The 27,260-nt window shown below is 39.8% G+C and overlaps 1 protein-coding gene across 1 annotated transcript in view; it reads right to left on the bottom strand.

Moving 5' to 3' along the window:
* Positions 1 to 26,132, bottom strand: part of her6 (hairy-related 6) — a 35,390-nt gene extending 9,258 nt beyond the window's left edge. The window contains exons 1-2 of the mRNA XM_079459535.1: positions 26,046 to 26,132; positions 22,930 to 23,091 (exon numbers count right to left, since the gene is read on the bottom strand). The gene's annotated coding sequence lies outside the window, so the exon portion shown is untranslated. The remainder of the gene's footprint in view (positions 1 to 22,929; positions 23,092 to 26,045) is intronic.
* Between the last annotated feature and the right edge of the window lie 1,128 nt (positions 26,133 to 27,260).

The following is a 27,260-nucleotide window of genomic DNA, read 5'->3' as shown; positions in this document are numbered from 1 at the left end:
CTAGTGTCACCCTCTAGTTCAGTTTAGGGAAACTTTATGAGCACTTTATACTAGCCATTTACAGTAATTTAGTGTTTGTAATTTTTTCCCATTTCTCTACCGCAATAAACAATGTTTTACTGTAATAGTTTCACAGTACTGTACATTTTATTAAACAATTACTCTGAAAGCTACTGTCGCCGAGCTCTATTGACTATTGCCAAAAACATACAATTCCATTTGAAGCTACTTTGTAAAAAGTATTTGTAATGTTCTCAAGTGTTTCAAAAAATTTGTTAATTTGATTATATATTTTTTTTATTTATGACATCTTCTGGTTTTCAAACTTAAAGTAAACATTGGCCACTTATCCAAAAACTTATGTAAAAACTGGCCCAGAAGCACTTAAATATTAATTGATTGTACTAACATATACATATTCTATACATAATGAATTACATTTTCAATATATAACATTTGAATTAGTTGATGAACTAAGTTGACACCTGTGTGAACTTGAGGGAAACTGGCTTGCATCCATAGTTTGCTATCTACTGTGATTTCCAAATACTAGCTAGATACCTCTCCATTAACATGTTTCATAAAGTGTTTTATATACTTCACAGTCAAAAACATGAAAGAAACATTTCCAAACAACCAAAAGAGCAGAGCTGTATATCTTGTTTAATCTGAACAAAACGCCTTTATGACTTTTCAAAAGTTTAGCTTCACTCTGTCCTTCTTCTGTATTTCTTAATCCCATATATACATAAATCTGTATGCAATGAAGCATCAATCAATTTAAGCTTTAAATTCAATGCAAGATGATTGAGGAGGCCTTTTTGAAACGGATCCTGATCGGATGTTATTTGCTTACATGTCTTTACACAGTGTTTCTATTTACATCACACGTCAGCTCTTTCAAAACATTGCATTCATGTGGCAGGCTGGTAATCTGTGATCGCTGTCTGTGCTCTTACAATGTTTGTGTGTATGCGTGTGTTCAATGCCTTTGAGGCCACTGCAGGGATCAGATGAAGTATGGGTTTAGATTGGCTCATGTCTGAGAGAGATGGAGAAAGAAGGAAGAAATGAAAAGAGCAGAAATAAAGTGCAAAACAGAGCAGAAAAGGCAAAACAAGAGAGCTGTCTTTCGTCTGCAGCCAGTCAGATCGGAGCAGAGATCAGTCTCGGGCAAGCTCCTTCGTTCCATCCGTTCACTCCATTTTTTCTGTATTCGGCTCCAGACAGCCTGCAGGGGACCCCACGCAGACAAGCAGGAGCACAACTCTGTGAATGTTCGTGTAAGAGAAGGAGTTAGAAAGAGGAAATGAAAGACACATCCAAGCATCGTGCCACAATGTGTGTGGGTACTATACATTTGTGTATAAAATGGTGTGGATGACTGTAAATAAAATTTTACAGTAAGAGTACGGTGTGTTTAAAAATACTTCAGTTTGCCAGTCTTTCTTTATTTCTTCCTTTCCAACCCTTGATAGTTTTAACGAGCCAACTTGTATTGTTCACATGCTCAAATGTCTGTAAAGCAAAATTTCACAGATCCTGAATGCTCCTATATAATGAATAAAATGTAAACAAACTTGTTACATGTACACGCATCGTCCATACATGCTGTATGTTCCTGCTGAACCAACCAACCAAGAATGGAATGATCATTAAGATCAGAAATGTTCAGGGGCTTGTGACACTTCATCGTGCCACTATAATATAAACCATCCACCTCTCAAACATGTCAGAAATGTTTCTATGCTCTTCTGTGATGGCAGTGGAAGACCGGTGGACCTAATCTTATATGATATAGACTTAAATACAAAGCATAAGGAGGAGAATATCTGCTTTCTGGCCAAATGGGGAATGAACGGAGCGGAGCTCTCCTGCAGAGTACGGCATTTTGAAGCCTCATAACAGATATGCTGTTTTAGAGAGAATGCGTATCGATGATTGAAGAGGTTTGGGTGTGGGGACTATGTCACGGCTGTCAACTCCATGTAATGTTGACAGGCCGGGCCTTTTTGCCTCTTATACCCCCTCTTATCCCCACCCCCACCCCACATGCTTGACAGCGCAGCGTGCAGAGTGTGGGAAAGGGCGGCCCAGGCACGCGCCAGATAAGATCACACAACAAACTGCCGGGGCCCCTCCAGGGAGTGCCGCGCATGCTTTCAGAGGCGAACAGGCTCCCGCTGGCACACAGAGAGGGCCCCCCAGGGCCTGGACACACACACACACTGGCTCACTGTTGTAGGGGCCCTCGAGAAGAGGAACGAGTATGTCATCTCTCATTTCCCGTCCGCTGTCCCTCCGTTTCCCCCCTTCACAGTGTGAGTCATTTCAGTTAGCAAGTCCAAGCACTTTTCATTTACTGTTTCTCTTTGAATGGTTCTTTTGACTGTTACTCTGCTTTGTTTTGTTTTGTTGCCATTCACAGGCATCGCGCCCAACTTCCCCTTATCCAGATCTTTTTAAATTGCTTCCCTTTTTCTTATGCCGTTGCTCTTTCATTTTTCAAGATTTTTTAGAACGGCTCCACGCCAAAACACGTCATGATCATGCCTGTGGTAAACGCAGGCTTGTTTTATTGCTTACCTAGTACATATTTGGCATATGAGTACTCTTCTCAGACACTATTTACTGTAATTGATGCTGCTTGTTGGAGAAAGAATTAAGTGAATTTTAACCCTATACAGCACCAAAAAATGTTGTGCCCTAAAATATTTGGAAACCTAAGACACACTTAAAACTCAACTAATATCTGTATTACATAAAAATGGCTAAAAGATGTATTTATATTTCATAAATAAATACCTTTATAATATGTTTTGTTTTATAATATAAAAAATGTAATGTTGGATCATGTACATGAACTGAAAAGACTTCATTCTGTCACAAAAAGGATCTTTAATTAAAAAGATAAGTAGGGTTAATAATAAGAAAAGATTGCCGTAACAGCCTCTCTACAATCAATTTGAAATTTTCTTATTGAATGCAATGTATACATAAACTTCTATGCATGACTTAAGATTGCCCAAATAACTTCTTTGGGCCACTCTTCCTACTTTCTTAAGTTTCCCCGTGACGCATTGTTGTATGTGTGGCAAACTTGTCAGGGAGCAAAATCGATCCATCTGCCTATCCATTCTTCCAATTTTCCTTATCGGCACGCTCACAACTCATATATTTTCACCCTGCAAACACTCACATACTAGCACACACACGCAAACGCCTTCTGTAGCTATGTGTTGTGTTACACTGCCTCACCATCCTCTTCAAAACACGAACAACACAGTTACAGCTCCATTTCACAAAATCTAATTTATGCTATTCATACTGTATTCATGCAGTTACTGTATATGCTACTCGGAATGTTTGAGCATGTGAGAGGCAACCATAAAATGTGCATGTTGGCTAAATGTTCCCTGATGTGTTGTTTTGTGTCCAATATCTCCTCCAAAATAGAATTAGAAGGTAAAGGTCAAGAAAGATACTCTTATCCCAGAGCTACTTTCTCTTTCTTACTCACCTCTTTCATATTTTAATGAAGCTCACTCATACAAAGTGAGTTTGAAAATCTATTCTCCCAGGTACCTTGTCCTTATGGCAAGCCCTGCACACCCACACACACGCCTACTTGTATAGATACACGCAGGCCGAAATAAAGACCAGCATGCACGCAGACTGACAGCCATACTGTATACCCTGCAAATATATGAGGAGTTTATTAAATGTGAAATCTTATTCAGGGCACACTCACATGCAATTTGAGCTTTTACACATTAGATTTTTCCCAGCATTTCTGCATAGCTTTCCTTTAACTAAATATTTACATAGGTTTGGACAGGGGTCAGATGGACAAAATATACCCAGTTCCATCCTTCTAACACAGCTGCCCACATAGCCGGATCGTTAAGGCATCCATACTGTCATACAAACATTAAAGACAATTACTCATTGAGTGATATTGCTGCTGTGCACCAAAATGTGCATCATAGTTTAAAGCACAGAGTGAAAACGATATGATGAAAAAACAAATAACTATAGTTATAAATGGCAGGCTTATCACCGACTGTCACAGTAAGGCTGCGTTTGAGAAACCTGGGGTCAGCAGAAGGTCTGCACTAATGGGTGATCCTGTGCAGGGTAATTGGGGCCCTGCAGATCAAACGGGAACCTTCATTAGAAAAACTCAAGCGGCCACTAATCCACCATGTTCACATACACCGGGGGAACAGAACGGATGGGGCTGATGAGAGTGTAAGTGTGTGTGTGTGTGTGCGTGTGTTTGTGTGTGTGCGTGTGTGTACATGAGAGCGTGCGGAGGGGGTGCAGCAACTGGCACCCACCTTGGCAAGCAAAACATCTCACCATAGATCAAAGACCCTCGACATCTCTGAGCCATCCTGAGAGAAACAGGAGAACAGAAGCAGGAAGAGGAACTTGGAGTAACCCACCTTGTTCTTGGACAAGCTGAGCAGACATTTACATCTAGGCATTTGGCAGACGCTTTTATCCAACGCGACTTCCATTGCATTATCCTATAAATATTTTACATAGGTATCTGCAATCCCCTGAGATTAAACCCACAACCTTGCGTTGTTAGCGCAATGCTCTTACCACTGAGCTACATGAAGGCAGACGTAGAGGTAAATTCATAATTGCACAGTGTTTGCTCATTTTACTGTAATAGATTTTTGCTAACATTGTTTACCTCTCATTGTTGCCTTTTTAGAGAAAAGTAAGTAAGTAGAGAAGATCTGAAGAAGTAATGGTCTATGATGACAGGAGGTCTGACTCCAAAATCAGCTCCTAATTATTCCAGAAGTTACTGTGTCGGAGGTAAGAAAGGGCTACAGCCTCTTCCTCCATTTCCTGCCTTTGTTGCTGTTTTGGGGGCACACGGAATTAGCACCAAGCTGATTTTCAGCCCTCTTTAACATTTTTCTCCCAGGGCCAGGCAGCCAGTTCATCTGGAGATGTTTTCATCTTGACCCTGACCAGGGGGGAGAGAAAGGTTTCAGGAGCCTAGCTTAATTGCCAATTTGTGATTCAGTTGAGCCCCATTGCAGACGGGCACTCAAGTAAGAAATGATTTGGCCCCTTTTCATCAACCGCCCCACCCCAGACCCCCACCTAGACACACCCTGCATTTCTACTCCCTTCCCGCTCGGGTGTCTCTTTCCAGTTTCTCTTTTCCCCTCTCGCTCTTCCCTCAAGTTGTCTCCTAACTCACGTTTTAAATCGAAGCTTACGGGTGGTCTGTCATCTGCGAAGGCAGTTTTGCTTTCCCATGCCCCGTTTTTTCCTCGCCGAGGTTCTAATTGCCAAGAGGGCGACCTCCTTGTTCCTTTAAAATCACACCATGCAAAACATTTATTGCATAGAGGCACAGGGGAGAGGAAGAGGCAGGGCCACGTGGCCTTGGCCGCTACTTCAAAGACTGGTCCCAGAAAGGAGAAGGGAAGTGATGATGTACAAAGATTGCTTTGGAGAACCAGAAAACGACCAAATCGCAATGATGACAAGATCGCTCTCCTGCCTCACTGCATGGCTTTCGTTTGGCACTGAAACCAAGATGCCACAAGCACGTTTTTTGTTTTGGTTGAAATGATTCTGAGCAAGTGTTGCTAATGATTGTGCCAGACAGCCACCTGTTTCATGGTTTTTCACAGACAGAATGGAGAAAAGGCCTCCTTGATGGTCGGCCCAGATGAGCTCACCAGATGGAGAGGGGGAAACTGCACAGGATGTTGTAGTCACCGATCAATTGTCAAAAGTGGGCGTTGCGTGACTCATTTTTGTCTGATATTAATATTTTTGTCTGTATGGCAATGGAACGGTATTGGCGACAATAATTCCTGCATATCTGGAAACCAGGTCATCCTATTCAAAAAAATTTATTATATTGCTTAAAGTTAAATGACAAAAATTGATGACAGAATTTCATTGAAGTCAACTTGATAACAAAAAAATCAGCTTCTTACAATTATCATTGACAGTACAAAAGATGAATCTGACACACTAAAAGGCGAATTTCATTAAACAGTCATTTACTACAATCAAAGACACTTTCAGGACAAATAAACAGTACAGCTTTAGTTTCCCTCCTACACACAAAGTGGATCTAAAAATACACAGAGACACGCCCGCACACACTTGCACATTCACCCTGGTCGAGAGAGGGTTAAGATCACAATGTGTGTTATACACCCCCCCTCCACATCTCCACACCGGTGCCAAGGGCAGAACACCATTCCTCCACACACACACACACACGAACACGCACACGCACATCTCCTCCGTCAGGCTGTGTTTCTGACGTTCAGTGCTGGCTTGGACCCCACCGGCCACAGGCTGTGGAATGTGTGAGAGCCATGTGTCAAATCCCCAGACTGTGGGAAAGTTCTGCTCTCTGCTGAACTCTCCCCCTCTACTCCCACCCTCGCTCGCTCTCTCGCTTTCTCTTCTGGCACTCTCCCGGCGACCGTCCTGCCCTGCGTCGGTCGCACACAGGAAATGGAGGAGGCTGCCAAAAGCACGTCGCCTGGAACAATGACTTCCGAAGAACGTTTTCACGCCAATAACTCCACCACCCGCCTTCCTCCTCAGTCTTCGTAGTGGGGACACGAACTGTACTGAAACAGTTGTTTCTTTATCGCTCTTTTAAGTGTTAGATATTTTATTAGCACCCGAAACTTGAGCGCAATTATGGTGTGTGAGGTGACAAACATTAGAAATGAAAAATAAGATCACAAATTTATGGTGTACTTTTCATGTTTCACACTGCACTTAACCTTGAGTTAGCGACTTTCTGAACCTGGGTTATTTCAACACTGGGTTGTTGCACCACATTTATTCTTGCAATTTTGAAACGGATGTAAGCACTTTTGTAAACCCAGTGTTCGGAACGCTTTAACAAGACTAATACAATGTACTTAAATGCAGAAGCTTTTACACATGAGTTTCACTCATGTAGTAAATTTCAAGAATTTCAGAATAGAAGGCTTTGAAACAAGATGCACACTCTTCACATGCTATACCTTCCAATTATAAGAACACAAACTTAGGGATATTAAACAATGTAATACACAGAATAGGAAACTATATAAAGTTACAGAAAATTTGATTTACTGATCATGTAGACACATGAGCTGCTGGCTTACAGGGACCTGAGTTTGAATCAGACCTGGATCATGTCCTGATCCCACACCCTTTCTCTAACCCCCTATTCGCCTGTCAGTATTTCTGTCAATATATGAACTCTGAAACAATAAGACAAAATAGTGATTCTGTCTTTCAAACAAGCAAGAACATATTTAAGTTAAGATATCGAAATGATGACACAAGTATAATTTTATAATTCATTTTAATTTTAAATTCAGTTGCAATGACAACTGTACAGAAAATATGCAAAGGTCTTCTCAGTGAAACCTGATTTGTCACACATGTGAAAGTGGATATTTAGATCACTTGACTACAGCTGTAAAAACGCAGGCGATGAACAAGGGAGAGTGTTCGCCTTCAACCATTCAGAAACCATTCTAAAAATAAAACAGTACACCTGCCAAAAGCCAGTCAGACCTCCCCACACATTATGCACAAGCCAATGACATCAGCAGCCGCGGGATCTCCTAATGATTCCTCCCAGTTTGTTTGTCAAAGAAAGGGCTCCAAAATAGAGGGGTCAACTGTTATCACTCAGAGTGACGAATAAAAACAAGTGCGAGTAGCAAAAGTCGCAGGTTGGAATTTAGTTTTGGAAAGTCATTCTGACTAGACCGGTATTTCACGTCAGTGGCCATTATGACTAGTCTTTCACGTCAGTGAATTTTATTTTGAGGGGGCCTGTTTGTAAATGAGGAAGCCATTATTTATATAGCCATTTCATTTGGTTTCTATCTATTACTAAGATCATACACCTGTATTTTATAGCAAATTTCACCGTTTTAGCAAACATAAACCTTGCCTTACGGTTCTTAAATTGGTCCTCGCTCTGCATATTTTGCATCTCTCTTGTTTAACACACCTGATCTAAATCACCAGCTCGTTAGAAGAGCGCTCCATGAATGAACTGTACGTGTTCCAATTGACATGGACCATACACACGAAATAGGCTGAAGTTAACTTCCGAACACGAATTTGCAATACACAACTGTCTGCAGCGTCTTTACACGTGGACAAAACTTTCTACAGAAGTTTGAAGGATTATTTAACCGCAATCATGAGATGTGCGTAGTAGTCACGTTTCGTGCACTTCAATGACCTTTATGTCAATTTCGTGACGACCGGGATGGAACCGCAGCTAGCAGTCAAAATATTGTCTGGCTTACCTTTTACATGGCGTGTTCGAGGGTGAGAAAAAGTATTTCGACACAACAAATCAACGTATTCTTATTTTAAGCAATGAAAAATCTGATGGGGCCGTCCACGTTAATGATGGTACTGTTTCGCGTCATTGCATGAAAAACACTTGACCATCTTTTCAATCCTCGTGAGTGAGTGGACAGTTGGACAGTGAAGTATTCTGGAAGGCATCCACTTTCCTGTTTTGGCAGTGTGGCATTTCAAAGGCTTCTGAATTGGCACAGTAAGAATAAACTCTCTGTGTATTGTTTGATCACACTCACAGCAGTCTAATGTCAGTTACTGGACTTTCTGACTGGTCATTTTAATGCTAAATATTATCATAGGAAATGCTTAAACGTGTGTTGATTTCTGATTATTTTAAAGGCTAATGGCATTAATAAAACTTAATCAGTGATCCATTTTTAATTCCATTTATGCATTTGGCAGACGCTTTTATCCAAAGCAACTTAAATTGCATCATCCTATGGTATACATTTGTTTCTAAGTATGTCCAATTGTTAAAGATTAGCTGACCATGGGCAATGGGTCTACGTGATATGATCTGCCTGTTGGAGGTCTTCATGATCCAACAGGAAGCAGCTTGCCTAACCTCACGAACATGCAACAGAAATGTTCCGAATAGTTTTTGCCTTCTTGCAGCAAAGCCACTAAACGCAGACCTGGTGTGCCATGTGGAAATCAAGACTCTTCTATATAAACAACCACCAATCTTTGTGGGATAGCACACAAGATGTTCTGAATACTTTGCAAAGCTGGTAAGCTTTTTGGATGATTTTGTTTTTGTATTCCTTTTGCTCTGTGATAACATTACAAATACACTGCGGTAGATAAATAGCCAACAACAAAATCAACACTTAGATTAAAATTCAATAAGAGACATGGGTGATATGTGATATAAAAAAGCAGGTGTGATTTATTTTACTGTAACCCCTGACCTAGTCTAGCTCTTTATTACCTGTAGCTTTCACTTCAAACTACCATCTGCTGTGCTGGGCTAGTGGCCAGTGAAAAGGAGTAGAAGGGGGTGAAGGGTAACTTCAGGCCGAGGCACAGCACGAACCCTCTCCTTGCGTTCGGGAAGTTGAATAACCACAATATGCCCCGCATCGGCCTGGCATTCTACCATCAACTCTGGCCTCAGAGCTGTGTGCCAACTTTCAGCTGGTTTTCCCACACTCTCCCTTCAGCGGGCTTTCCCACAGGTCGTTCGCCCGGCCTGCTACTGGCCGTCTCCTCGCCCCCGGCCTCCTGGCATAATCCTCCTTGGCACCCACGACCGGGTTCAATTCAGTCCCAATGATTGGCTTACAAAAAGGACCGGACAGGGCTGGAGACATGGGACCGGGCGCCTGTACATTAAACCTTCTGTGGCCCAACCGCTCAAACCCGTCATACAATGGATGAAAAAAAAGGAATGAAACGCTTGTCTGTCGCCTTCAGCCTTCACTTGGTGAGACCTGCTGAGGATACAATGGGAAAATGTATGTGTGCGTGTCAGCATGCTGACAGCTCATCTGAAGCGGTATGTCATCCATGAGGGGACGCGCTGGCCAAGCACGAGCTTGTTCCCCTCGCCACACCCACAACCCCCCATCCTTCAAAGTATCACCTAACTGCACGGTAGATAACTATGCGGATATGGAATGTGGAAAGTTGTTTTTACATTCTTTGGTTTATTTCCTTTCACAAAAGTAAAAAAGTAATATGTTTTTATTTTTAAATTGGCTTATCATGTTTAAGACATTTTTTCAACATTTATGATAAAAGCAAATTACAGCTAACAGCAAAATGTTTAAACCGTTGTGTATCCTGTTATGGATGTCATGGGTGATTTAAACCAATTAGACAATCAAGACACAGAGATTACTGCCTGTAATTACAAGTTCCTCAAAACATCCTGCTTTAAATAACCCTTACCCCCCCCCCAACCACTGCTGAATAAAGTTCACTATGAAGGTAATTCGTGCCTTTTCGGGAAAATCTACACACCTCAACATTCTACAACCACACACTGTACAAATCACCTGTAAAAATATGAGGAAACTGTGTGTCAGGTGGCATGGGCCAGTTTATGTGAGATTGTGGGTGTGGCAAGGCGCCAGGCGGGCCTTATCAGCCCCTACGGCCTAGTCACTGCTCCCTAGAGACGGTCGGTGGGGATAGAGGAGTCCCTTTGTTGTTTTCTCTGATCTACGACTGTTCTTTATGGCATGCTTCAGATTGCTATCACTGTGGGAAAGACAGAAACAAGGCCCTGGGAGGGCGTGCGTGTGTGTTTGTGTGTGTGCGCGATCAACCAAACAACCTCTGCCTTTGACTCACCGACAGCCATTGCAGGGCTGCCGCTGCTGATATTATTCATAAAGAAGCTCCCAGCCAGATGCTGGGACGCAGGAAGATAAGAGTGAACTTTGACCTCTATGTTCATGCTAACAACATACATCAGTGAAGGCATGAGGTATGTTGTACTATAGGCAATATGTGACAGAGTCAGGTGAGGCTATGGACCTTTTTTCATCGGTACTGTGAAGATAATGCATGTCATTTATATATATTCAAATTAATGACACACAACAATAAAGTTTAATATCATGTTCTTATTATAATTAATACACAATTTCAATGTTGACAACAAATTGACTGAAAGACTGAAAAAGTCAATATTGCAACACAAATTTGCATTTCCACTCAGAGTTTGCAGATCTTACCTATTTTAACAGGTGGCTTAATTGTATTTGTATGATGTCATTCATACGTTTTGGCATGATCTGACAGCTAGGTTTAGTGGTGGAGCTTCATTATTGCTTTTTCTAATAATCTTATATTTTTGTAAATTTCACATAATATGAGCTAACTACCTCGTAATCTAGGTGAATTCTTGTGACATTTGTCTGAATATTGACAACATTTTGGATTCACCATTCATCCTCAGCATTTCACCTTATCAAAATAAGAAAATCAATGCTGTATCATTTTTCATTAAATTCAAAGTTACCAATAGGAAATAAGATCATCAGTGTCAAACTGATTTTTATTTTGCTTTCCTTTTTAGACTTGAAAGCCAATGTGACCAGACAGGGAGGCTGACCGCTCTCCTCCCAAGTCATAAACATAAGCCGTCTTTGGGCGTGAGGTCATCTCTTAATCTGTGGAAGGTTGGGCTGTTAGCTGAGTCATAAATGAGTTCATGCAGGTGGTGTCAGAGAGTGAGGGTAAATCACCCCTCACTCACATGACCTCAGTACCCCACACACTTAATTAAAGACATAATGAGTCACCCAGCCAAGCAGGTTAGACGTGCAATAAATGAACATGGCTGTACTGGCACCAGTGATGTCACTCTTATTATAAAATAGATAGGGCTTCAAAGAAGACAGGGCACCAGAGACCAAGTTTAAGCAAGCTGAACTTTAACCTGCAGAGAGTAGCTGGTCTGGAGTTGTAGACAGACTGGGTTGTTGAAGGCGCTATTTTGATGCGTTATGGGGGTTGACAGCCTCAGTGATATGGTTGTTCATTGCTGCATTCAGACATTTAAACGATACTCGAGGGATCTAAGCTGAACCCATTAAAGGAATTTACAGCGATGTGTGAGCTGCAGCGGGAGGAAACAATCAGAGGATAAAATTTGTCAACTGCAAGACCGAGACGAGAACTTTACTGGTCTTGTAATTTTTTTTGGTTTTTTTTGGAAGTTGTGCAAACTCTTCATGTCAGAATGAATCGATTAATGAGTCAATGAATCAATGCATCAACAAACAAACAAGTGAACTATGTCCGAATGAATTCATGAATAAATGTCTGAGCATACAAACAAACGCACAAACAAACGTGACTACATGGTGATGGATCTTCGTGCGACAAGCCCTTGGAAACATTGAGAAACAAGTTTACTTTTGTCAAAGCACTGTAGTCAGCAGTAGCATCAATCCATACATTAATCTTTAACCAAAATGTGTCCATAATATAACCTCTTACAGGATGTCAGCTGTTGTTTTTTGAAATTCCTGATGAGGAAGCAAAAGACATGCATACATTACAAAATAAGTGTGCTGTTGCTTAAGGCAGAGTATGTAGACCTCCCACAAGCTCAACCAGTTGCAAAGCTGCATGACAAAAGCAGGACTGATCGGTCACGAGCAGCCCGTCAGAAGTACTCACCTCCTGGGGCTCCTTCAGAATGTACAGCGGGAGAGGCACAGGCCCGAGGTGGACACACCCTGACCACAAAAACTGCAGGCCATTCCAATGATCAAGGCCTGAACTGTTTTTGCCTGTCAGCTGTGATCCTCTGAGCGACTACGTTCTGCTTCATCAGTTGTACACTGTTGAACTTGTAGACAGTTGAAAATCTGCCTATAATTAAATGGTCAAAACCTTCATTTGTGGCCTGGGAAAAGCTTAAAATCTGTCACCTGACGGTAAATGCTGAGCAAACTAATGAGCCCCAAGCTTTCGCAAGCATGCTATAAACTTTCGTACTAACTACTGACAACATCCACTTTAGAGGGTGTTAATGTTTCACACCTTGAGGCCAAGAGCCTGTGATGAAATGGCTTCTGTTTGCAAACACTCACAACCATCTCCCCTGGTGAGCGTTACTCAAAAATGTAAGACCTCTGGCTTTCCTATTTCTCAGCAAGAATGGATGAACTTGTTTGATTGGTACTTCTCTCAGCATTGCTATCTGGTCAGTGCTTCCATTTCTCTTAAAATTACATAAAGCTGCAATCTGTAACTTTTTATTTCTCAAAAATGACCAAAATGAGATATTGGGCAAGTACAAAATCAGTGTTCAAACTGTATCTTTACATAACTTTATGTGGGTTATGACAAAGGTAAAGTAATTTTATGTTTTAAAATGGGATTGGTTATACTGTATCATATGTGAGGTTGGTCCAATTTTTTTTAAATCATCTGAAAGCTACGAGATACTATTTGAAAACCTGGGATTTAAGGGAATGCAAAAAAAATGTAGAAAGATTGAGAAAATCGCCTTAATAGTCTTTCATCACAGGTGGTTTAGCAGGCCGTTGCTAAGAAAGAAGTTTGTTTTAACACTCTCTATTGGCTTTCCGCTGTAACGTTCTTTTGGAAAGTAGATGAACCAGAAAGTGAAAATTCTAAGCGTTGCATTGACACCAAACTTGTGTGGGTAATTCCCAAAGAGCAGGCAGCAGCGAGTGGATTTTTTAGGTGTGTTTCCAGCAATTTTCGTTCGCAATTATAGTGCACCCACTCACAAAAATACAGTTTTGATACATTCATGATTCATGTAATATTTTCATGGTACATGATCTTTACTTAATATCCTAATGATTTTTTGCATTATAAAATGTATCATTTTACCCGTATAATGTATTGTTGGCTTATGCTGCAAATATTCTTAATATTCTTAATGGACAACGAAACCCAATTATTGTAAGAAAGTACCATATGACAAAGTCAGTGTTTGCTGAATTGTCTTTTTTATCTATATTGGCCTTGAAGGATATCAGTTGACCCTGAACTGCTTGTTGATAGTGTTTAAAGTTTCTTTATTTGACAATTGATTAGTTAAATGTTTTTTTACTTGAATTCTAACAATCTATTATTCAATAATGTAAAATTCTCAGCTTAATCAGAAAAATAACAAAAATGTAAGAGATGTTTTTTCAGCATAAAAGTAATTTTGCTACGTTTTGTACACGCTAATCAGGATGTCCAAACAACATTGCAACAGTCTTCCAATGGAGTGCAGCGCACGTAAGATATCAAAGAAGAGTACACATACAACTGATTAACAAACACAAATTTAAGTCAGATCTTGTGAGACAAGCTGCACAGCCTTCATCGGCAACAAAGACATGCTGCTATATCATTGTTGGTATGATGGAGAGAAATGGAGAGGTTTGTTGACCAAGGGGATCTGGACAGCAAACATATAGAGCAGCTTGGCCGCCGGCCCACATCTGTCCTGCGCGCTCTGCCTATTGGGTCACAAGATTGGAGGGATTGGCCTTTCTTGAGAGGGCTGAAACCAGCCTTTATCTCTAGCTGACACAATGTGATAAAAGGTTGTAATTAGTAGTACAGCAAACATTAAAACCTGAGCTGGGGACAGTGAAACCCTGGGCATTTGGGGAATAAGAGATCTGTGTGTGTGTGTGTGTGTGTGTGTTCCATCAGCCCAGCTGAGATCACTAATCCAAAATACAGAGACTTAGCACCGACAAATACCCTAGAATAGTGAGGCATCTGTAAAGTAACCGCACTCAGACCCCCAATCCAATCCTTTGATATTAGCATTTTAATGCTCTGCGTGTCTATCAATGGTACTTTGTATAAGAAACATTCAATTAGGAAACACCTGCCATCCAGCTCTTGATCACCGAATCTAAACTTTTACTGTAGAACATTATACTGTAAAACTTCAAAAGCACTATTTTTACTATAGCCCCTCTTATAATGGAGATGTTGTCTTTGAAAACAGCACTATCGTCTAAAGTAAGGTTCATGGTAAGGTTATATGTAATTCCAGCCACTGTTTTGCACTTGAATAAGATCTCTGAATATATACAGTATCGTCCTGGGAGGAACACGTTCACATACATCCTTCTATCCTTTTCATCAGCTACAAATACTGCATTTTGTGTATATTTATAGTGTTAGATTGGGAAAAGCAAAACTGACTAATTTGTGAAAAAACTGCTCACAATAGTGTTTTGATGTCTCAGATGATCACACAAAACATAAAACATTGCATTAACTGCCTTTAAATAGGCTACCACAAAACAAAATGCCCAATTAATTCTGCTATATGATAAATGAATTGTCCCGTGTTTTTCTCAGGGTATATTTGCTCATTTTAGGTGCCCTGAAGTGCTCTCTCTCTCTCTCTCAATATAGTCGACCACTTCTTTTTGAGATGAGGTAAAAGTGCCATCCTGAAATAAGTAAACTGGTGGAGTGGCACTCTTGCCCATGAAGGGTCTGTGAGTGCACAGGGAGTCCCATTGCTTTCCTCTAAAAGTTTCTTGAGTAAAGGGGCACCTCTTTGAAACCATAATGCCAAAAGGAGGGAAAATGTGACAAAGGCTTTTCCCTCAATTGCCCGATCGAAAAGTTGCCCCTTAATGCTACCACACCACAATAAACTCACATAAAAACATGGCTATTCTGGGCGAAATTAGCATCTGGACAATGGCAGGACCACGTACAGCTCAAGCTTCACACACTTTACAGTCTATCAGCCCAAACCAAAGTAGCACTCGCTTTCCCTAAAGACCCACCTCTTTACATCTCTATGGGGCAACTCATTAGCTAAGTAGAAACTCCTCTTTTCTTATTGCATCTCTGTCTTTTGTGATAATGTCAGCTTTTGTCTCCTTTAAATGATCTTAAACAAGGCCCATTTTCTGGTTAATACATATTTACAACCATGTAAGGTTTTTGTGGGGATCCTGTAGTTTTATTTCTGAGGGTGTCATTCCTCGAGCAATAAAATCATTAACAAGCTGTTTCAGGGGTAATTGTTTAGCCATTTCTAATTTTGTTTCTGCAGACCTCAAAGAGTCAGTAACATCTGAGCAGACAGATGGCAAGACAACACGCGAGTCAACTTTAGCCCTGCGCAGACTGGGCCTATAACTAATAGGCTGAGAGATTTTATGAAAACAGTTGTGACTGGACATTGCAAAGTGGCATTAATTGAAACAGTATACTTGCGCTGCAGGGGTTACATTTTAAATTTGCATGAACAATTTAAATTGTTTAAATTAAGTTTAGACGAATTGCCAAAATTACTACTTTGAGATTGAGACTACATAAAGGCTACAGTAGCGAGTGAGTCAAATACGAAGAATGAAGCTTTCATCACGAAGCATTAGAAATGTTATCTACAAATGTCTCACCATCATCAACATTTCCAAAATGATATCTCAAACCAATTTCAGTCCATCAAGGTTCGCATCAACACATCCAAGCCGGGACGCTTGCATTGTTCATGTCCTGATGAAATTGCCTTGTTATCTCTGTGTTCCAGTTTCAAGCCCCCCTTCCCTTTACAGTAGACTGTCGGGTGAGGGGTCATTCATTGAAAGAAAAGGGCATCTGTGGTGATCCATGAAAAGGGACGAGGAAAGAACAAATGACGGAATCCCCTTGGTTACTAAGACAAAGAGGACAGACACAAGGACCGAGAGATCGCCCAATCATCTCCTGTCGACAATGATATGTTTCTAAGAACAAGCAAGAATAAGTAAGGATCGTGGGAGATAAGCTCTGGTCCTGTGTGGAGATTTGAGCACGAGCCACTAATTCCACTCTCCTTGGCACGCAAATCGTTTCTCTCTCTGCCAGGACAGCTATGGTCCGAATGATTCCAGAGATTCAGCCCCAGCTTAATTGGAAATAAGTGTTGAACAGATCAGGGCCCGTATTTCTCAAGCATCTGAGAATTACTCACAAGAACACGGCTAGGTATTGACTTGAGTAAAAAGATTCTCAACTCAAAGCTGCGCTTGAAAGTTAGTTATCAAGCAGTGAAGTGTAGTGAAAAGTGAAATTTCTGGCTTAGCGATAATTTACAACACTTTGTTGTGCAACAAACGGGATTTAAGATGACGACATTGCCTTAGACTAATCACTGCATAGATTTCCTTATTTAAGAATTATTTTATTATTATTATTATTATTAAATACATTCACATTGAATGGTGAAATTCCTAAGAGGAGTTACATCAAACACACATTCAACAATAAAGACAAGACGAGTCTGAAAGATAAACACGTTTTCTATCTTGTCTTAATGACACATTTAAAACCGATGCAAATATGTTTTTATCTGCTTTAGTCGAGTAGATTTTGCATTAAATGCAAGGTAATGCAATGTTTGACATGATTCTTTTTTTGAATGATTCTGATTCTTAGCTTTAAGAAATTTGATGTTGTTTTATATTTAAGTTTGTAAGGACAGTGCCCTCCACCATTTTTGGCACCCTTGGTAAATATGAGCAAAGGCGGCTATAAAATATAAATCTGCATTGTTTCTCCTTTTGATCTTTTATTAAAAACATTTACAATATTCCAATATTCTATTAAAGTAAAACAATTGGGGGGAATATAACATTTTGAAAAAAAAGATCTCTTTTACACCCTGGTCACAATTATATCTCCCAAGTATAGTTTACATTAATATTTACATTTACTTAGCACACCAAGGTGACAAGAAACGTGATGTTTTCCCGTCATGACTTCTTGTTGCACAGGAGAATAAATATTAGTAACACAAAGCCCAAACCCCCTTAATCATTCATCACAATGGATAAAACCAAAGAACATTGTTCTGATGTGCAATATAGTTCTCTTGAGCTAAACAAAAAACGTAATGGCTTTAAGTAAATTGTTAAAACAATAAAATATCTAATTTCCAACATCAGGACATTGATCAAAAAGTTTTAATGGACTGGAGAAAATATGCTTGAAACAGGACGTATGTCTATATTGTCACAATGCAAAGCGGGGAGAAGAATTTGAGTGGCCAAAGACTCTTCACAGAGCACAGATGGAAAAATGCAGTAATCAGTTGAATCTTGTGGTCAGAAAGCATAAAGGAAAACTGCACCTCCATCACCACAAGTTGTTTGGGACACTGTTCAAGAAACCAATCTTTTGCTCTCATGCAAAAACAAACTCGACCATACTAATCTGCCATACTGTTACTACAAACTGGGGTATATGGCCATATGAAATAAAAAATAGATAGGTTTGGTGCACACAGGGATAAAAAAACATGTCCACAGTTAAATATGTCGCCAGAACATCATTCTTGTGAACCTACCTTTCTAACAGAGGTCCTGGACATCTTGTTCAGATACATGGAATCATGTTTTCTATCAAATATCAACAAAAAGATAAAAACCTGACTTGCTAGAATTATTATAATGGGTCGTGGTTAGATCTTCCATCAGCACACTGGTTCAAAATAAGTGGGATGAACTGAACATAAGAGAGCACCAACATTTGAAGGATCTAAAGAGATTCTGTACGAAGTAATGGACGACTTGCCATTCAGTATATTCTCTAACCTCGTCAGATATCAAAGACTTAGAGCTGTTTTTTATGCAGTAACAATGCAGTTTTATTTTTACAGCCACATTTACATTTACATTTAGTCATTTAGCAGACGCTTTTATCATAATTTAATTTACTCAACCTCATGTAGTTTTAAACCTATGATCTGTGTAGTTTTTCTGCAGAACACAAACAACATTGGAACCTATTGACTACCATTGTATGGACACAAAACCACAGAGATAGTTCTCAAAATATTTGTTTGTGTTCTACAGAAGAGTCGTATTCAGCTTTTAAATCAGATGAATAAATGATGCCATACTTGTTTATTTTGGGGATTTCTAACATTTGAAAACTGCCCTTGTTTTTCTTTCATTACATGGTTGGCTTTACATTACAAATGACCATTTGCGGTGTACTGTATGGCTAACATTATAAATTTGTGTAAGATGTTAAGCTGACTATCAGTACACCCTAATGAATGGGTTGGTAGGGCTTTACCAGCAGTCTTCTACAAGTTGTTAACAAGTCTATACACTATATCCATGTAGCGTAATGATGTTACTTTTGTTAAAAAATGTTTTGTTGACATGATTTGGATTTCCTGTGTCTAAATCCACATATTGGGGAGAAGAGGAAATTCTTTCACACAAAAAGAGACAATATAGCTACCCATGCTGAAAACGATGCCCCTGCTGACTTCTACATGACAGTCAATGTAGCAAGAAGCTAATGCTCCAATAGGCTTAGCCAGCAACAAAAGTATCCAACCTCTGAGAGAGTCAGACAGTATTCTTGGGCCTATTAAAGCACCTGCCATTTGCCCCAGTAGTTCAGGAACTCCTCTCTTCCGATGGACAGCTCAGGGGTCTAGATTAGGCGCCTGCAGCGTAGACATCCTCCGGGCTTCACTCTTTTAGAACCTGCCCCACAGGATATCATGTCCTGTATCTAAAACCCTTCAGCTACACTCAAACACTAAGAAGATCTGACCCTCCCCCTATTACCTAACTCTTTGGCATCTCTCGTGGGAGCTCAAAACTAAATCCGTTCTCATAAAATGACCATTAATGGTCAAACGTACTGGAATCCTATGATGGCGTCTAGCTAGGTAAAGGTCAAACTAAAGCAACAAATGAAATGGTTATCAAGGAGCACCTAAAACACAGAAATAGTTTTTTTGACAAACAATTGCTTGGCATCTTGTGTTTAAGACACTGATCAGCCGTTCAGTGGCTTATGAGTTATATTCCACAGCAAATCAATTGGCCACCGGGGTCCGGAGATAAGGCAGCAGTAGTTTGTGATGGCCAACACACATAACACTGCCTCCATCAATCTTTGTCCCCTGATTCTCTCACAAGGCTCTCAATGCTTGATTCTGCTATCAAACGCTGCTCAACAAACAAAGACAGCAGATGCTGTCATCAGCATTCTACCAGGGGCAGGTCAACTCAGGGCACAGTTTAGATCTCCTATATGAGCTTTAAAGAAGCACCTGAGTTTTACAGCTGCAGAATATTAGCATTCTAATTGCAATGGGGGAAATATATTATATTTATAAAAACATATTTAAAAAAGATATATAGACTAATTCTATATATACCAAATATACATTTTATTTAATTGTAAAATGTTCTATATAATATATAAAGAGTTTATTTCCAAAATGTTGTTCTGCATTTCAATTGATATCAATCACACTGCAGTTGGTTTGTTTTGATTTAAGCCCTAATATGTAAACAAAATACAGCTAACTAACACAATAAAAACATGTTTCATGTCAATTTTAAAACGAGTTCTCGGTTTGGAAATAAACTCTTCATTTATAAGTTTAATATAGACCACTTTGTTAATTGTAAACACTGGTCCATTGTACATTTATGAAAACATTTTAAAGATTACAATTGAACATTAGAATGCAGTTCTGTTGGTATTTTGTTCAAACGATTGTGCAGTGGTAAAAAACTAAAGTTTGTATGGAGCAGCGTTGTTTACATATTCCGACGGGGTCTATAAATCATGGATGCAAGCAGCAATGGAATCTTTATGAGAAAAAAAACGGGCACAACATCGCAACACATATATATTGTCCTTTTAGCACTATGAGGACAATTTCAAAACGTATCTAGCAAAATAACAAACCAAAACTAGAATTAAAAATATATAACATAAATTACATTTTCATGAATATACTGAAATAATAACGTAATAACGTAACTCAGTAATAATGTTTTTTAGTTAAAAAATTTTCACAATGAAAAATGACTCTTCCGGTAGGTTTTCACGTGTCACTCCGACTCATGGACATAACATTTACATTTATGCTTTTGGCAGACACTTTTATACAAAGTCACTTACATTGCATTATGCTATACATAGGTTTCAATTTAGTATGTGCAATCTCCTGGGATCAAACCCACGACCTTGGCGTTGCTAGCACCATGCTCCAACCAGGAAGAAATCTAAACTAAATAAAATATACACAGACAAGGTGCTGGTTGTTAAACAAACACTGCATTACTTCATGAATACTAATCATTAGATTAATTGTTCCCTGAGGTATTCAGGTGTTTCCATTTGCATTTCCTCTGTTGACCTCATAGAGGGTGATTTTGATGTCATGGCAGGGGTTCCCAGGTGGGTTTGGGGGAAACACCTGCAATGATGACATTCAAACATTCACACTCATACAGCCACACACCTCAGGGCTAGAAGGCAGGGGGTGAACTGTATGGTGCCTGGTTCCTGTTGGGCCATTCACTAACAGAGTAAGTTAGTAATTATACTGCCAACCTGGAAAGCTTTTAACACCACCATAGCTCATGAGTGAGGAGCACAACAGTGTTGAGCATTAGTGCAGAGTGGTCAAATAAGCACAAATGGATTGTCTTTAGCCTACCTACTGTGAGATGAGATTTGTTAAAATCGGTTGACAGAAAGAATTGCACAAATACCACCCTAATTTCACACCAATAACCTTAATGATTAATACCTAACTAGCAGAGTATTCACCTTTATTTATTGTTTTCGTTGCTTCTTAGAGCTTTTGGAATTTTGCTGATGTGACTACCCAGAGTGCACCGGAGAACAACATGTGCATTCAAACACAAAAGATGTGATCTTTGTGCCCTATAAGGTTAGAAAATCCTTCCATACAATCACCAAAAATGAAACAGCAATGTGGACCATGGAAACAACAATAGTTTGATAGAAAACCATCTCTTTCTGCCAAGCTTTGGTCAGTGGGTTGACCAGAGGAATGGTCAGCGTAGCAAATCTACAGCTCTCCATCATTTTGAAAGCTGTGTCCAATCGCATTCATCCAGAGCAGCAGGTAGCCCACATGCTACGTCCACCACGCTGACCATCTCCTCCCATTGGCCAAGGCTGCCTGACCAGTTCATAGGTCACTGGCCTGGATGGACACAAGCGATGCTCATGACAAATGTGGTCTGGGGTGGCTTCCAAAGTGATTAATGACTGGTCAGACGAACTGCACTACAACACGCCCGCTGGGCATCAAGCACTTAAACAGCAAGGCCTTTGTTAAGACAGAATTTTTTAGTTCTTTATTGCACAACGTTTTATTGCCAACCTGCGTCATGATGCCTTAATTTAGCATTTCCTGTTAGCATGTTTTTGTCGATGAAAATATGGCAGAAATGTTCGGATGGCCTTTGTGGATTCCCTAGCATGCGTGCGTTAAAAGCGCAATGTTTTCAATGTTACAAATTGTCTTTGATGTTCGAAAATTCAATTTTCATTAGTTAGAAACGTGGTGGCCATTTATCCAAATGCTATATTAAGAAATAGAATCATGTCACTCGTCTTCCTGACAGTAGTTTATCTGATGCCAAACTGGTTAAGTGAATCCATGGTATCTGGACGCTTCAGAAGTAAAACTTTCCCCAGTAGAAGAAGGCGGGAACATTTTTATTGTCCTTTTGTTCTTAGTACACGATTATGAACAGATGGGCTTCTCTTAAATCCGTTTCTCATTCTGGATGTAGATGTCAAAACTACATGCAAACTACAAAGCAAATCTTTTTTCAATTATTTCACATGGAATATTTTTTTTAAATCCATTATGCCATTCACGGCATTGTAATGGTTCAGTTTAGCTGCGTGCACAAGGGGTAATACTGTCGGCACCATCACAAGCAATCTTAGTGATCTATAACTTGCTGACTTGCAGTTGTGTTGTAAATCATTTCAAACCCATATTAATACATTGAAAAGTCAAGGTATCGAATTGTGCAACCTATTCAAAGCTTAACCAAAGGCGCCGCACAACTATGTTTTTTAGTGTGCTGAAAAGCTCCAGCAGCTGCCAGTTCGTGTGGGTGGACTGTTTGTCTGCAGCGGACCAGGGAGACAGAACTGGAAAGCTCCTCACCCTTTCAGCTAATTGGCCGTGGGTTGGCCCTGAAATTTATTGGCATTTGTGTGATAAACTGCCGGCATTGTATCCTTTTCCTATTGTGTGTTGCAGGAAATAATGTCCCCCCTTACCAGATATGGAGCCTGTTCTGGTCAAAGGACAGGGAAAGGCAGCATGGGTCCTGAGGTGACTGACCCTCACTGTGGGATGGATGTATCCTCCTTGGCAATATCCCGCTGCTGGAAATTAGTCGTCAACAGGCTTCTCTTTCTGCTGGTGTCAGGCGTGGGCCCCTGATGAGAGATTTGTGGATATGATAACTCGATTAGACCTCTGGCTTATTTGAAGGTACGGTAGCAGAGTGTGGCTGCAGAACTCAGGCGAGGCTCGCCTGAGGAGAGCACCGTTTACACTATTCCAGCATTTTATGTTTAAACTACCATCCTATAAACTTAAATGTAACCCCCTAGCCATTATACTAAGCGCTGATTCTCTAGATCATGGCTTTACATTAAAGCGAGATACTCGTGTAAACCTATAAACTGAAATCACAAAAAAAATTCTGCATTTATTTCCTTCATGTTAAAAACCTGTACATGACTCTTCTGTGGAACAAAAAAGAAGATATTTTGAGTGATGTCTCAGTTGTGTTGTGCCCATACAATGGAAGTCAATGGAGGCCATTCTTCAAAATATCTTCTGGGTTTTACAGAAAAAAGAAATTCAATAAGGTTTGGAATTAAATGAGGGTGAGTAAATGATGAACAGATTCCCTTCAACACTTGCCAAGCAAGAAAACCATAACATTTCAATCAGCTTTCACCAACCTTTATAAAACCCTCAAACACAATACATATTAAAATCAGGCAGATATATTAAAGCCAATAAGTTATAAATGATTTCCTCTGGTTGAATCACTTTCAAAAAGTCAGAAAAAACTTTTGACGGTAAACTACCAACACACATAAGTATTGATCTTAATCAAACACTATATACGTTGTGTGTAAAGGAAAAGGGTCTAATAAGAAGTTTAAATTGTTAAAACTAATATAAAACCCTCTTTGAAGAATCCAAATAAAGTGAGTAGACTTGGTCCCGGGTATGTGGAAGAGGTATTACTCTGTAAATCCCTGTGGATAGACTGGTAAATTCAGATATTAATCCAGTTTTAGAAGTGTTGGGGATGAGTTACATTCTCCTCGCTTATTCCACTCAAGATGGATTCAAGACAGGATCCCACATGAAATGCGTCAGTGCATTTAGACAGTTGTTGCAGGGTCAATTGCAATTCCCCTGGGAACTAATTACAGAGCAAAAACATGTCTCCCTTTCCCATGCATTTAAACCATCATATGGTTTACAGAATTAACATTTACGAAATAAAAAATAATTGAATTTACAACTTTGAAAAACAATATATACAAAATTTATCAAATTTAAAGTAATGTATAGTTTTAATTAATACAGTAACACTAATCCTTTCATGTAGAACAAATAACATATTTACATGGTTTCACGGTAATGTCTTACTTTCTCTTTCCAAGTTTAAAGTGCTGCGTCATTCCTTCAAAACTTTCCTCTAACCTGCGCTTTCATCCAGACGCTCAGTAACGTCTGTCATGTATCTTCCAGCACACACAGGGCATTAGGCCACGTTCCAGCTGTCATAACACACGCACATGCTAACCTGACCCCACGGCCTCTAAACGCCCCGACTCATGCACACGACAAGGCCCAGCAGCTCCAGACAGGATGTAACACATGTCCATCATATTCCAACCACCTTTTCCCACGACCCATGAGTAGTATTACATAAACAGCTGTGTTGTACAAGAGACCATGTCTCTGCGTACTGATATTTCACACTTGTGTGCCACTAGGGTGGCCATACGTCCGGCTTTTGGTTGGACAGTCCAGATTTTAAGCCCCCTGTCCGGCGTCCGGCGCAGCCTCAAGCCGGACACTCATTTGTCCTCCTTTTAGGAGTTGCGCTGAATCGGCCTTAAAAAATGCCCTCTAAAACCTTTATTGGGACGCAGCAGCATAGCGTCAGACGCCGTAAGATCTCCGGTAAAACAAATGATTGGCTGAAAGAGGTGTCAAATAAATATCTGATATATAATTGGTTAAAAGCGTAAACAAGCCTCCACGAATTGAGGTGGAGTCCACGTCACATCATATCGTTAACATGCCGAAACGTCCGACAACATTTAATCCGGAATGGACAAAAGACCACGAATTCATATCAAAAAGCAGTAGAGATGCTTTCCATGGATTTTGCACACCATGTCACTGTGAAGTAGACGTTAGTAGTAAAGGGAAAGCCGCCATTGACCGACATGCCACCACTGAAAAACATAAGTTGACCGATGAGCTGCTGGTACGTCTTCCCTTAGGTCTTAATTTCGAGAGGCAACATCACCTAAGGATGACAAAATCTCCGCTGTAGAGCTTTGTAAAGTCTATCATGCAGTCAAGCATCATCAGTCATACAGGAGTGTCTTGAATAAATACAAATACTGTGAACAAACACTTTTTTGAGTCTTCTGTTACACATCTAGATATGTTGTTGATCAAATTGTCTGGCAATGAATAGAGTAGTCTATCTCAGAATCACTGTATCATGATACCATAGATATGATGGACAAAATTGTATTGTATTTGCGAGTACACCAGATGCAGTTATTCTTGCCTCACTAAATGCCGCAAAGTGTCCTCCTTTTTGGTGTTATGGAAATGGCCACCCTATGTGCCACACGGGCTCCAGGTGGGAAAGAATGAAGGACACTGTAGTTGTTTTTTTTCAAGAGTTGAATAGGGTGAGGTATTCAATGAGCTGAGTGTTGTGCGGTCTCCCTGGTTCAGGGGAGAGCGGTCGACTGACTAGGTTTGTGTTTCCTCTCGACAACTATGCAAATATGAGAGTAAAACGCTCTGACAAGCAGGCAAAGGCCTCAGCCTTTAGCATCTGTTGCTAATGCACATCTTGAACGCAGGGAGTGAGATACAAAAAGTACAAGCTTGCTTCTGTTACACAAAAACGTCACAAAGCAGCACAATTTAACAGACACTTTTGACTCTAATAGGAAGGCTGTAGATTTTAAGCTTAATGATTATTGTTGTAACTGCAATTGCCGAAAGATACTAAACTGTTTTTTTCACCTTTAAAACTTTACCTCTGACAAAAGTAGCTATTTATATATTATATAGCTCACATATTTATATATTTGTAATAAAATACACTTACATGAGGTGAATAATCCAGCCCTCAGTAGTCTAATAAAAGCTGTTTTGTCCCACAGGCATCATGTCAGCCACCATTTTGAAGTCACATGACCATCTGAATGTCACTTACTTTATAATTTCTCTTATGAAATGTATTAAACCAATTTTTAACAATACCAATAGTAAATTTAGTTGCCCTTAGACTGCTTGTCATAGAAAATATAAAAGTTTAACAATAAAAGAAACTCACATTATTCTCCTGACTGTTGACATCATTAATGTTGCTGGGTTAGAGTTTGCTAGTATAGGCTAAGCAGCTTTGATTTAGCAAAAAATTTAGATACACCCTGAATGGAGTTCTATTAAGACAAAAACTGGCATGGAAGAAACATTTTACATTTTTGTGTTTTCTGTGATTAATTGTTTTGTAGATTGTGTCATATGACAAAACTTGGTTTAGAAACACATACATTGTTCATTACAGCACAGGTCCTGAAATGCTTTGGACTGCACTCATTGTGGACACATATGCAGTTGAAACCTCACTGTGATATTATTTAGGCTATGTTGAGAAAACGGACAGGCTGAAAAAATACCTAATTTCTAGGTTTATAAAACAAATGCGGCCAGGCTGAGACCTTTTACAGACAAGCTGTAATGTATTTGGCTGTCCATATCATTTATCAAAGTGTTTTTAGAAGTGGGTATGGAGATGTCTAATGTTCACATGGAAGTAATGAGGAGGAAACCAAACTGGCAAATAAAAGACAGCCCTGGACAGATTTCATATTCCAGTAGCGCTTTAGGGCTTTAAAACACTTGAAAAACAATTTCCATACAGATTTAATTATATGCTTTTTATATTTTACTATAGCTTAATATATCTGTATTGTCAATGTCATGTCATATCCATTTTTCACGAATTTATGTTGGAGCCATTTCCTTATGGCTAGTGCTCTGACATACAGTATGATATAGATTTACATGGGAGACATATGTTTTTTCTGATCACACACCCTTCTCATCTGCTTTCTCACCTTTAAGATCCCATCCCAATAAGGGGAAACACAGACCACTAAACCATAGACAAATCCATCAAAAAACATGTGAAATGTGTACTGATGTGAAAACTGGAAACAGTATGATGTAAATGACAATGCAAGGCACATGTGAACTGCATTGGGTGCATGAAGTTATGTGCAAAGAATGTGATAATGGAAAATCTTATGGCGAATAA

Source organism: Barbatula barbatula, assembly GCF_947034865.1.
Source record: "Barbatula barbatula genome assembly, chromosome: 7".
In the NCBI taxonomy this organism is placed as follows: domain Eukaryota; kingdom Metazoa; phylum Chordata; class Actinopteri; order Cypriniformes; family Nemacheilidae; genus Barbatula; species Barbatula barbatula.
Note: the sequence above shows the minus strand (reverse complement) of the source record. Positions and strands in the feature narration are given on the sequence as shown.